Source organism: Protopterus annectens, chromosome 2.part0, assembly GCF_019279795.1.
Source record: "Protopterus annectens isolate FY-2018-M chromosome 2.part0, PAN1.0, whole genome shotgun sequence".
Classification (NCBI taxonomy): domain Eukaryota; kingdom Metazoa; phylum Chordata; order Ceratodontiformes; family Protopteridae; genus Protopterus; species Protopterus annectens.
This window is the reverse complement of record NC_056728.1, coordinates 1740713089-1740727355: the sequence shown is the minus strand read 5'-3', so window position 1 is coordinate 1740727355 and position 14267 is coordinate 1740713089.

Sequence of the window (14267 nt, the reverse complement as noted above, 5' to 3'; positions counted from 1 at the left end):
TGTTTAGCAAATGGTATCATTATTGTGGTATAGAATTTTAAAGGAGTGTTAGTAGCACAGCAGGTAACATACTTGCATCTTGATACAAAGGGCTGTAGGTTCTATTCCTACAGTATGTACATTTGTATTTTAAGGGGGTATGGTACTGCAGTATGTCCTCCTTTGGATGAGATGCCTAGTAACTATGAACCTGTTTTCAGCTTGCCACCCATTCCCTATTGCAATATACCAGTTTACCATTTATTTTAATGTAACATAGGCAATTTATTCTTCAAGGGCAACAGACACTGAATTTGTAAATGAAACACTGAAATATAAAGTTGTTTTCTAGCAACAACCTCTTCATTGGTTTCAGATCTCTTTAATGTGGAATTATTCAGATGACTTTTACTTCTGCAGAGATTCTGCATATTGATTGATATTAGTGGATTGCATAACAGAAGTTTGAGTGGCCCTTTATGATTGAAATATTCTGAATTAGGCAGTTTGTCATTATTGGCTCATATGATTTGTTTCATTGCTTAAAGGAAAAATGTTCAGAACTATAAAGTTAAAACACACTCTAACAAGTAGTGCTGTATTATACAAGGGATATAATTCAATTATTATATAGTATAATTAATATGGTTTACTATCAAAAACATGAAAATCACTTACATGAATGGTGATTTCCGTGACAAATAACATCGACTCATACATATTAAGTAGGTTGTATGGTCAACGCAACAAAGTCGACAATTTCTGTTGATCTTAATTTGTAAAGCCCCCATTTACATCAATGCTGAGTCCCTGCCCTGTGTACGTCCTTCTAAATGGACGTACACATGAAAGTCAATATTCCAACTGTCACTCCTACCATGTTCGAGGAGGGGGCTGTCGTGCATGTCAGTAATGGGACACTGGAATGGCTGCGTGTGCAGGGGAGGGGCTGCATGGGCGGTGCTCTGGGTTTTCACCCCCTGCAAAAAAATCCTGTGGGCTTCCTTGAAGGTGCACCCAGAACATCTGCATGAAATATAAAAAGATAATATTTCACTGATCTTTATTTTAATGTTGTGCAGATATTGTAGAGGGACAAGGCTGACCATTCATATTCGGAAAACTAATGTAGTCTTGGCATTTGAAGGCTACTTTGGACAGTCAGTGAATGAGTTAAGGGCAGAAACATTAAAGACTCATACATTACAATCCTTTACTTAGCCAACAGTACTAGCAAATACTTGAGCCAATGAAAAACTAGCTTTCATAGCAGAAAAAAAAGCAGAGAACATACTTAAAACCTAAAAGTCTTCTATACATCCACAGCCTACAGTTTAGAGACAAATGACTTCCACCTTTTACAAATGTGTCTGGCAGTAGTGCAACAGGTAGCATACTTGCCTTTGTTGTGTAATATTGTAGGTTCTATTCCCACTCCAGGTAAATAGATTGCTAATAGTGTAGTACTGCATTCTTGAGTGTGCTGTTCTTCAGATGAGCCATTAAACTGAGGTTTAAGTTGGTGGCAGCTCAGATGGATTTAAAAGATCCCATGGCACATATTAAATCAGTAAGGGAAGTTCCCCCATGTTCTGGCTAACTTTTCTTTACTACTATAAATACAACTTCAGGTCTCCTCTGAAAAGAGGCCAGTGGCCTAGTGGGACTAGCCTGGCCAACAAATAATAGTGATACAGAAATGCAAAGGATGATCAGAAGCTATAACATGTGGAGAGACTAGAGATGAGGTTAGACAGCAGCGTACAACACAGCAGAAGGAAAGAAAGATGCAGTGCACATATATGTACGGGTTAGTAAACATACATTAACCTGCAAACAAGATATGTTACGGTCTGTTAACACACACAAGTATAACTACTCAACAATATGTACGTACATTAAGAGCAAATGGGATCATACTGGAGGACAACATTAGAAGGGCAACTCATGTGACCAGACAGTGTGACATGTCATAGAACCAGACACTAGACTGCAATATAAGGGTCAGATATAATAATATGACAAAACCAGGACAACACAATGTATGATGAATATAGCAACAAAGAGCACACATGGAAGAGAGTGAGGTAGGAGAAGATAGGATGCAGAGGTTGTTACACAGCGCTAGCTATATATGCACACATAGGGGACGTGCTGTAGAGAAATGGCAAGCTGGTGATGCACAAAGTAGCTGGCACTTTTTTGGCTAACACAGTAGAATTTTATTTTTTACAAACCTTTCAGAAAGGTGTCAGATAAAATTGGGGGGGGGGCAGAAGAACAATACACGGCAGACACAGGAAGAGAGAATTCAGACATGAAAGCAACATGACAGATAAATACAGCATGCAGTGTTGTTCGAAGCTGTGAAAGACAAAGTGTGCATGCATGCCATATGTATAAATTATATCAATCACGTCTACTGTTTTTCTTCCTTTGGGCCTCATCTGGTAGTCTTGTCATTTCGTTGTTTCCCTAGAGGCATCACTAGATCTACTATGGGACAAATTATGACAGGTGAAAGACTGTTGCCAGCCAAGCCCCAGTTGCAATAACCCTCATTAGGCTTTATGATGCAACAGATACCCTGTTGAAACACTGTTCCCTCATCTGTATCCTGATGATCCCAGAATGACAGCAGAAGCAGCACACAGGAACCAGTTGCTTGCAGGAACTGTCTCCTAGCAGCTCCTGTAAGTGCTGTACCTCTACCTCACTACATAAAAGAGATTGGCTCCAGCACTTCCTGTAGCTGTTGCACCACTACCTCATTATGATTGCAGCTATAGCATCCTATCCTTCCCCCTAGACTGCTTACTTTTATCCTTCTCATCGTTTGCTGGTCGTGTGGCAGGGTAGTCTTTGCCCTTGTCATACGCATGACACAGAGCAGTGGTAGTTTATAAGAAAATGATAGAGAAACTGACACCAAACTAATAAATACAAGATGGATACAACAGCTAATCAATCAGTGATAGAGGCAACATACTCACTACATGAGTAATAGAGCTATTCATGGCATGGCCTCTGCATGGCATCATGGGTCTCAGGACATTGTCCACCATATGTAATAAACATGTACACTAGGCACAGAAATGCTTGCAATGTACAAAGCAGCCTGCTCCCAAACTGCAAACAATATGGTATTCCTGCACATTTGTAGGCATCACAATGTAAAAGCTGTATAATGTTGTAACTAAGTTAGTAATGGATGTATTCCCACATTCACATTATATGCCTTACACATATAACCACTTTCACATAACTAGCTGTATAATGAATGAAATGTGAACATAATTAACATAAGCAGCATACATTATAAAGGGGCAACATTAAATGTGTACATACATGATATTAATAAGAATACAGATGCATACATGACATAACGGGGCAAAGAAACATAAATATCAGTAATAGTGAATGAATGTTCTATAGTAATGAAACCGATTGTGCAGATGGCATGGGTTGTATTACGGCATATCTGATAAGCGTAAAAAGGTATTACAGAACAGTACATAAAGCATGTCTATAACTGTGAGTAACAAAGCTTTGTTGCATAACATCACACAGTCATCAGCCCAGTTGCTGAGTGTGCAAACTGTCATGAGTTCAGAATGTTATAATGTACAGACAACATCAGAAGGCCACCTTTCATGACCTGTACACTGTACCTAGACATGTGCCCTCATAATAATGGCATGAATTTAACTATTTACTGTGGCCATAAAGGCAATAGATATAGGAACTTTTGAAATATAATTCCATTAAGTACTGTATAGCCAATGATATATAGCATACTTCAGAAGATGGCTTTGTCATATAACATATATGTCCATGCAATAGTACAGGACACTGCTGCATATCCAGCTATGCACCTGTAAGCAGAGGTCATGGTCCAGTTCGTTATTCTACAGATGTATACCATATATATGGACATACTGTCAAATGAATAATTTCATTAGCATTTCAAGCAGCACACCACTAATAGACACATATTAGTGTACAACCTAAAATATGCTATTGTGACAATGTTACATCACAGGGCAGCATTAACATTATCCCACTGAATGAAGTCTTGGCTTTGTAATTAGTCTTCAATAATCTGTAAGGCATATGAGATATGTTTTGATATCACAGAGAAACTCTCAGCAGCTCTAAGCACATGGTATCTGTGTAATAATAAATTAGCTTTACCTGCTTCTATATAGAACTATAGAGGAAAAAGGCAAGCAATGTTACAGTAGGAGAAAGTATCCCAGTAACGTTCTTTAACTTTAAACTCAGAAATTCCATATTTTAAACACATAAAATTATAATACACATCTAAACAGTACAGCTCCACTTAGAGAATGGTTGTCTTGACTCAAGCACCATACAACTGACATGTCAACAGAATGCAGAGGACATGCGAATCTGGGAAGAGTTGTATTTTTTTCCCTTTGAACAGGGTAGGACATGGATTTGGAAGAGCTGATTACAAATCACTGTGGGTGCAAAGCAAAGACGTACTGGTTAATAATGCATATGTTTACAGGGTGCATGGCACAGGTCTAAATAAAACAACTGGCTTGAGTGGATTCTGTTTGACTTGATGCTGCTCTTGCAGGTAATGAGAACACCAGGTCGGCAGGTTACTGCACTGCTGGTTTGACTGTCTTCCCTTGGATTGGATGACAGTAACATCAGTGAGGATTCAATCAACAGCATGCCAGAGTTCACATTGTGAGAATGTTCACTTGAAGCTAGACAGCAAGGGAAGGAACAGGAAACTGTGGAAATTCTGATGAAGTCAATGTTGAGGAGTGATAGGCCAGTGAGTTCCTATATGATAGAGCAACAGACAGCACAGGATGAAACTGAAGAGACTCTGTCACAGGAAGATGCTATAGAACCTTCTGTAGAATGCCCACAGGAATTGGAAAACAAGGGATGTGCCATCAGTTTGAAAGAAAATGATCTAAGAGAAGAATTGCTTGAATTAATAGACATGGACAGATATATCAAGATCAATGAGAGAAATAGACTGCAGTAGGTTAATAAAACCCAAATAATCAGAAGTCTGATAAAACAAATGAACATAGTAATTAGAACTGTTTATAGAGATCCATGCAATATAATAGAAGTAAACAGGATATATTACTGTGCAGCTAAATTAATAACTGATAACGTTCTACCACAAGAACACAAGAGGAACTGAGGGAAAAGAAGAGGAGAAGTCGAATACCATCATGGAAATATCGAATAGAGAAAATTATTAAGCAATTAAAACAAGAAGCATCACTGTTAGAAGACTATAGAAGAGGGAATAGATCAACAAAATACTAAGAAAGACAGATGTGATTAAAGCAATGTGCAATATTAGAACAGATCAGGCTCTATCATGTACTATCGCAAATCTGTGATTTGGATAGAAGGAAGTTTCTCGGTTCACCTGTGAGAGAGGGGAGCTATAAACAGCCTATCTGTCCCTGGAGGAGTGGTTTCAGCCCAGAAATTAGTAGCTTATTGGCCATTTTGGGCTAATTTCTATCTCTTTCATTTCCCTGCTATAAAAAACACATTTGCCTGTTTTTGCACACTGGGCAGCACCGGTTAGCTAGGGTATAACTATTCCCGGCTCCACAAAGTCTCCTCTTCAATTTTTCCCTTGGAACTAGACAAGCCTTCAACTTAAGCACTCAAGCCATTCATTTCTCAGTCCAGCACTTGATCAAAACTCATAGCAAGCACTTATAAACCCTAGCACTAGACCCCCCCATACTGAACAGACGGACAAGCCTCTCTATTCGACCTTACCAGCCATTCAGTAAAACAGTTCACTGTACCTATCCAGGCATGTCCAAAGGGCAGTTTCAGGTGTACTCTCCAGTCCAACTGGTGAATCTAGGCATTTTGAGGCAATGTTACAACTGCCTCATGTACATAGACAACCCTCTCCTCCTACCACCAAATACTAATACATGCGAGAGATGCAATTATATAGTCAGACTGGAGGCTAAGCTCTCTCAACCCAAGACTGGATCAGACAGTCAAGAGGAAAAGAGAAATACTTGCATGACACCACCAGTCTCATATATACCCATTAAACGAGCACTGGCAAAACTCACATAAATACACAAAAACATACTCAGAGGCTCTAAATAAAAATCTGCAAAAGCAACAGAGACCTCCAAAGCAGATACCCAAGCAACTTCCACCCCCCAACACAAATCATGAAACACATACTTCACAAAACCAGTGTGCCATGCGATCACAGCCCTTAAGGCAAAATAACATACCCAACACACTAGTAATAGGTGACTCTATAGTCAGGCACACTGACGTCCCACTCATTAGGCTGAATAAGGAGAAGGTTACTGTTAGCTGCCTGTTGGATGCCAGGTTCCGCCACATAACACAACCACTCATGTCATTCCAGAACAAGTACAAATACCACTCTGTCATCATCCATGTTGGTATGAATGACCTGAGCCATACGTCCCTGGACTACATGAAAAGAGACATGGAAGAACGCTCTGATCACATAGCCCAGGCTGGTATGACCCTGACCCTGAGTAGCATTCTGCCCTCACCAAGAATGATACCACAGTATAAAGAAACAAATATCAATTTCAACAATTGGCTAAGTTTCTGGTGTCATTCAAAGGGGATCCAGTGTCTGTCCACCTGGGATGACATGCTCAACAAGCCATGCTGCTTCGCTAGAGATGGCTTGCACCTGTCACCCTTAGGCTTTCGAATACTGGCCAAGGCTCTTGCCACCCCCATAGTGCCTTTTTTAAGGAAGACTCAAAAGGCAAACCCACCACTGTAAATAGTACAAGTAACAATAAACTGTGGGTAATGCTACTCAGTGCCAGAAACCTCAAAATGCATGAACTCGAGGCATTCCTCAGTATGGAGAAAATTGATCTATGTGCAGTAACAGAAACATGGTTTAAGGCTCCAGAGAACACCCCAGCATCACCAGGATACAACTCATACCATACATTTCGGCCACAGAATCCGGACCAAAATACAAAAGGCGGGGGTGTATCCATATTCATCAAGGATACCCACACCTCCAGGTTAGTGGCACAGCACGATGCTTCAGAGGTCATCGACATGCAACTAACAATGGGCAAAACTGCAATTCAAATTGTAGCTTGCTACAGATTACCCACCATGTCCCAGGACCCCCATTCTGCATTTCTGGAAACACTGAGAAGCATAAATGTCCTACCAAACACCCTAATATTGGGTGATTTCAATTACCTAAACATTAACTGGGAGAACTACTCAAGTACTAAGTCCCTTGTCCAACATTTCCTAGATTTTATAAATTCAAAAGCCCTGGATCAACTGGTCAACACTCCCATCAGAGGTGACAACATATTGAACCTGGTCATCACCAGCATGGGCAACCGGTGTTCCACACTTGAGGTCAACCCCTCATGGGTTAGATCTGAGCATAAACAAATCACTTTGGATATCCACATTCTGCTCCCCCACCCCTGGACAAGGAAACCACCATGAAAAACTTTTCAAAAGCAAACTTCACGTTACTTAAGACTGAGGTGGAAAGTTTCAAAGTCCCCATGTTAAAGGATAATGCTGTCCAAGCTCCATAGTCCTTTACTAATGCATTCTACGGGCACCTACAAGAATGCATGGATCATGCCATCCCAAGAAAAACCAAGACTCAGTCCTCCAAGAAAAGGAGTATCAGTATCAGCAAGAAACTATGATCCCTCATAAAATCATCCAAGGCGAGCTTCGAAAGAAAAATTGACAAGGACTCCAAAGATAACCACAAGGCATTTTTTAGCTATGTCAAGAATATAAGTGGCAATGCTCAGATCTACTCAGAGTTAGTGCAGAATGGCACAAAATACACTGAACTGACCGATATCACCAACATCCTGGCAGACAGGTTCAGTGCAAATTTCACCCCTTCTCACCCCCAAAAGGGCCCATAACCATACCAAAAGAATGTAGAGCCCCTGAAATCACAGACACTCAGGTTAAAACAGCCCTCTCAAAAGCCAAAAATACAGCATCAATGGGAAAGGACAGTGTCCCAGGCTCTGTCCTACATGAGCTTAAAGATGAACTAACCTCTCATCTAAACACACTGTTCAAACTCAGCCTCTCCACAGGCTACATACCCATAGAGTGGCGCACAGCAACGGTTATTCTGCTCCACAAAGGTGGAGCCACAACAGACCCTGGGAACTATCACCCTATAAGCCTGACTAGCTTGGTCTGCAAAGCTATGGAGTGCATCATCATGGAACTCATTAACAGAGGCATTGGGAACCACCAAACACTGGACCCTACCCAGTTTGGCTTTGTTAAGGGCAGATCATGCCTCCTAAACCTGGTGGACATCTTTGAGACAGTTAAAAGGCTATAGATGAGGGAAAGGTGGCACACACAGCCTACCTAGACCTCGCAAAGGCCTTCAACACCATTCCCCATTCTGGTATTATAGACAAGCTCACCAGCCTGAACATAAACCCCTATGTCACAAGATGGGTTGCCAGCTGACTCACGGACAGAACCCACATGGTGAGAGTTGCAGGAGCTAGGTCTGACTCTTAAACCGGTTACAAGTGGCATTCCCCAGGGCTGAGTCCTAGGACCCCTCCTGTTCGTCATATACTTTTCAGAGGCACAGACAAGCACAGGAGGACTATGGCTGACCAAGTTCGCAGACGACTGCAAACTAGGGGCTATAATTGACTCTCCGGCTGAAACATACATCCTCCAAAAGGGTCTCACTGAGACCGATACCTGGTGTCAAAATCATGGCCTCAAGCTAAATGCCAAAAAGTGCATAGTCATCCCCTTTGGAAAAAACAAAGTACCCACAAACTACCACATAGGTGGTAGTCCCCTAAATATGGAAAACGTAATAAGGGATCTGGAGACCCAAGCAGATAGTAATCTCTCCTTTGATAATCACATTGCCAAAGTGATTAGAAAATCCTTCTATGTGGCCCACCTAATCACAAAAGGGTTCGCATCCAGATCAAAAGAGGTCATTGTGCCCCTCTACTCATCAGACCCATCCTAGAGTACAATGCCCCATTTGGGATGTACCTTACAAGACACCTGCAACAGCTGGAAAGACCACAGAAGTACCTCACCAAGAGGATCACTGGCCTCAATCAGATGCCCTATGCAGCTCAACTGAAGAATTTCCAGCTGTACTTGGTTGCATAACGCCTACTCAGAGGTGATTTCTGCCTGACATACAATGTCATGTCCAACCCAGAATTGATGGACATGCTCCACCTAAAGAAAACCTTATCCCCTTGAGCCACACACTCTAGGGATCTAAACCTCACCACAACAATAAATAGGATGTGCTGGAGGGATAGATTCCTGTCCCAGAGTCTTCCCATACTTTGGAACAAGATTCCAATCTAAATTAGGCAGAGCACCTCACTAACACTCTTCAAGAGAAACCTTGACGAGTGGATGGGAAACAGAAAGTTTACCCTGGGGATCACTGCATTGGCTCTGCTGGACAGAGGCACAGGGAACTAATCTAAGGGGGTGGCGAAAGCCAGCACATTCTGGCTAGGCTAATAAATGCCTTTGGCAGATAGCCTAGTATCTACCTATGAACCTATAACAAACTAAAAATTTCAGCACAGGCGAAAAAACTTAGAAGGTACGAAGATAAATATAAAGAAAAAGTGCAAAATAAGCAATTTGTTGATGACCCAAAAAAGTTTTATAGAGAACTGGGAAATAAGGTAAAAGGAATTGAAAGATAGCCAAAAAAAGAAGAAATAGATACATTTTGGAGAAACATCGATGAAGATCCTGTGGGACATAAGAAAGATGCTAAATGGATAGACGAGGTAAAAGAAAGAATAAGAAGTTTAAAGGTACAGGATGTGAAATGGAATGAAGTAAGAGCCAGAGATATTGAAACACAGTTATGAAAAGCCTCTAATTGAAAACCCCAGGCCCAGATACAGTATCTAACTTCTGGTTAAAAGTATTAACATCTTTGCACAAAAATGTATCCATGAGTAAGCACTATCTACATGTGCATCCAGAACAGGCAACAACCTGGCTAACAACAGGAAAAACAATGCTCCTGCATAAGAGTGAACCTGCAAGCCATCCTAAAAATTATAGACCAGTAACTTGCCTTCCGATGACGTATAACCTATACACTGGAATTGATGCTGACAGAGTTTATAGTATCTTAGAAGAAAACTCAATTATGGCAGTAGAACAAAAAGGCAATAAAATAAATTCATATGGAACAAAGGATCATTTGTTATTAAATAAAGTCATAGTGGAGAACTGTAAAAAGGGGAAGAAGTTAAGTATGGCATGGATTGACTGCAAAAAAGCATTTGATAGTATCACTCATTCATGGACAAAATATTGCTTAAATATGTCTAAGATACACTCCATGCTGGTCGACTACATTACAGTGACCATGACACAGTGGCAGACCACGTTGCAATTAAGCCATGATAAAGGACAAACTGTTATCCCAGGGATAAAAATTCAAAGAGGGATATTCCAGGGTGACTCTGTCATTGTTACTATTCTGCTTTGCCCTTAATCCATTAAGCTGTTTACTCAATAGCTTAGGCCATGGCTATAATCTGTCTCCTAGAGAACAACAACGTGTAAAGACTTCTCACCTTCTCTTTATCGATTTAAAACTGTATAGCTCATCAGGTGAGTAACTGAAATCACAATTGCAAGTTGTCCAAACTTTTTCAGATGCTATAAGAATGTCATTTGGTCTTGATAAATGTGCAAAAACAACCTTTAAAGCAAGAAAACTGCAACACCAGGAAAACATCAGTTTGGGACAAGAATGTGATATAAAAGAACTTGAACAAGAAGAAGTGTATAAATATTTGAGAACTGATAAGGATCAAGAATGAAACATGAACAAATGTGAATAAAACTTAGTAAGGGATACTTTAGAATACTTAAAATTAATCCTAAAACAGCACTGATATCTAGGAACAAAATCTAAGCTATAAATCAAGTTGCTCTTTCTGTCCTAACTTACAGTTTTGGAGTGATTGACTGGCCCCAAAACATGTTGGATAGATTAGATAAGAAAACAAGAAGGATGCTTCATGCTCACCAAATGATTTATAAAAATCAGTGCATACCAAGATTATATGTTCCCCATTCTGAATGAGGAATGGGCCTCCTTGAAATTGATTATATGTATAGATCTGCAATTGTGGGACTCCACAAATATCTGCTGACCTCACAAGACCCAAACATAGTGAAAGATTTGAAACATAAGGAGACTAAATCTAAGATGACTTCTCTGCTTAATCTAGCAGAAGGTTATCTGCCTCAAGCAGGAATGGAATTCAAACCAGAAGTAGATAAAAATCAGGCAGAAACAGAATGTGTCAAAAAACAAAATAAAGAATATAAGGTGAGGGATCAGATGAGAAGTCAAGAAATGCTGAAAAAGCATAAATATAGTTGCAAGTATAGAAAACTTCTGGAAGAACCTTATATTGATCAGGAAAGAACACAGGAATGGTTAAGGAGAGGCAGATTCAAACCAAGAGATGAAAGGTTAATATTGGTGGCCCAAGATAGTGGGCTGTGTCCACGTTGATTTATAAAGTCCATTGAACATGTGCGAGAAACTGACAAATGTAAGTTTTGTAAAACCGAATTAGAAACAGTTGCACACCTCGTTGCTGGCTGTGACATACTAATGGCAGAAGGACTGTATACTGAAAGGCATAATAATGTGGCAAGACTGTTGCCCTGGGTATTGTGCAAACATTATGGTACTGAAGTGGCTGAAAAACACTGGAAACATGAGCCACAAAGAATCATAGAAAATGAAGAAGTCTACATCACATGGGATCATCCATTACCAACAGTTCAAAAGACAGATGCTAGAAAACTGGATATAGTGGTCCATGAAAAGAAGACAAGAATAGCATTGATCATTGAAATTGCCACACCCAGTGACTACAGTGTCTTGCATACAGAGAGACACAAAGTAATAAAATATCAGGATCTGCAGGCAGAAACAAGAGCAATGTGGGAGAAAGGGATTCACTTTATAATCTCGAAATACTGAAATATCAAATCTGAGTATCTCGAGACTATAAAACCAAAAACTCACAAACCCAAAACCGCAAAATTCAAAACCGTGACTGTCAAAAAAACACTACACCACACAAACACAAATGCACCAATCTCCCGAGACTACAACAAACCAAAATAACACACACGAACACAACAAAACAAACGCACACACCTATCCGTCCTATACCCCCCATGTTGGGGGCTGCACCCCCCACTCCCGCTACTTATGTATACTAACTCTGAGGTCGCACTAAAAACCGAAAGACAGAAAACCCACCGTCAAACATTCTACACCCCCCTTGCACAAACATACATCACATACATACAAACACCACCACTCTCAACACTTACACACTCACACTCTTATTTACCTACCCTAATCCACACTTAAAACTCCCCAACACAGTCACAAACCCTCCCCAAACCACTTAAAAACATTACACTTTCCTAATGCACCATCATTACTGCGGGTTTGACATTTCCGGGTTTGATATTCTGCAGTTTTGCACAACTGCAGATTCGACACTTTGGTCTCGAGATACTGAAATTCGATATTTCAATATTTCAAGATTTCAAAGTGAACCCGAAAGAAAGATACCCAGACAGTTCCAATAGTAGTAGGAGCAGCGGGTCTTACAAAAAAGAATTTACAGTCGTATTTAGATATGTTATCAATACATGTAACTCCATATGAACTGTGGAAGGACTCATTACTGGGCACATCGTGGGTGCTGTGAAGAGCACTACTGGCTGACATCAAAGACTGAAACAATACTAATTTCATGAACGTTAATCATACTTTGACTTAGGAATGGGGTCCATTCCTATCATGGTATTAGAAACCCAAAAGACTTGGAGAAATTAAAAATAAATGAGAATTTGATAGGATAATTATGGCAAACATGCATCTGCTCCATGTGCTACACAAGGAAAAGGGTCACCTTATCTTACCACTAGGTGCAGCCCATGGATACAAACTACAGTTCCAAAGTCAACAAATATACCACCAAATGCAGAGATGCAAACCTTGAGAGTAGTACATATCTTGAAACAGGTACTGGAAATGGTGCCTAATCTGTCGGTACTTTTTATAACATTCCCAACAATAATGGTTTTCAATGTAAAGTACAAAAGTTAATGCTACTTTTAGGGCAAATCAAAAAAAATCAGCCATGCTTCCAGGTGCAACACTATGTACCTTTTTGTGCAATTTATGTATGCGATAAGCTACAAGTTTATTCATCACGCTAATATGTATTATATTGTTATGATTTGCATGAATCAGAGCAAATCATAGCCTTAAATTAATGTAATCCATGAATATTTTTGTCTTAAATTATATAAATATACAAAGTGACCTTCACTATAAGTATGCCTTATCAATGCCAACAATTTGTTGTTTTGGTTTATTGCATAGCATTCCGATGATGAAATCTGGGAAAGAAATCAACTGGGTTAAGCAAAATGAATGGATTAGCATTTAAATATAGGCTTTGTTATAGTATGTGTTATTACTGGTATACATAAACTGATCTGTTGTAGGACATCACAGTGGTACAACTGTTAGCACTGTCTACCTCACGGAGCTTGGTTCTCTAATTGCCTTCGCATCTAGGGTGCCATCTTTCTGCCATCTGCATGTTCTTCCCATGCCCACTGTCGATAAATTGGTGTCTACACCAAAGTTTCCATAGGCGTGTGTGTGAGTATGTGTGTGTGTGTGTGTGTGTGTGTGTGTGTGTGTGTGTGTGTGTGTGTGTGTGTGTGTGTGTGTGTGTGTGTGTGTGTGAGTGTGTGTGTGTGTGTACTATGATGGGGTGGCATCCCTTTCAGGATTAGTTCACAAACTTGCCCCTCTTGAATGTTGGGATAGGTTTGATTTCTCCCATACCTCTGAACTACATTAAGTAGGTTATCAGATAATGAATGAATGAATGCATAAATGATTTGTCATATGGTTGTTTAAGCAGTGCAAACACACACAATTACTGTGCATTTTCTGTAAGGAAAACAAAGCTGGCTAAGACTATTGTCATGTAAAGAACAGGTGACTGTTCTGCTGCTGAGTAACTGTGTAATGTTTTAGTTGTGGGTTTAGTTGATGTGCACACTATATGACTATAACAGACTGATGCTACCTGTTTGGCATATATGTATAGCACCCCGTAACACAAAATGTGGTGTATTGTCAA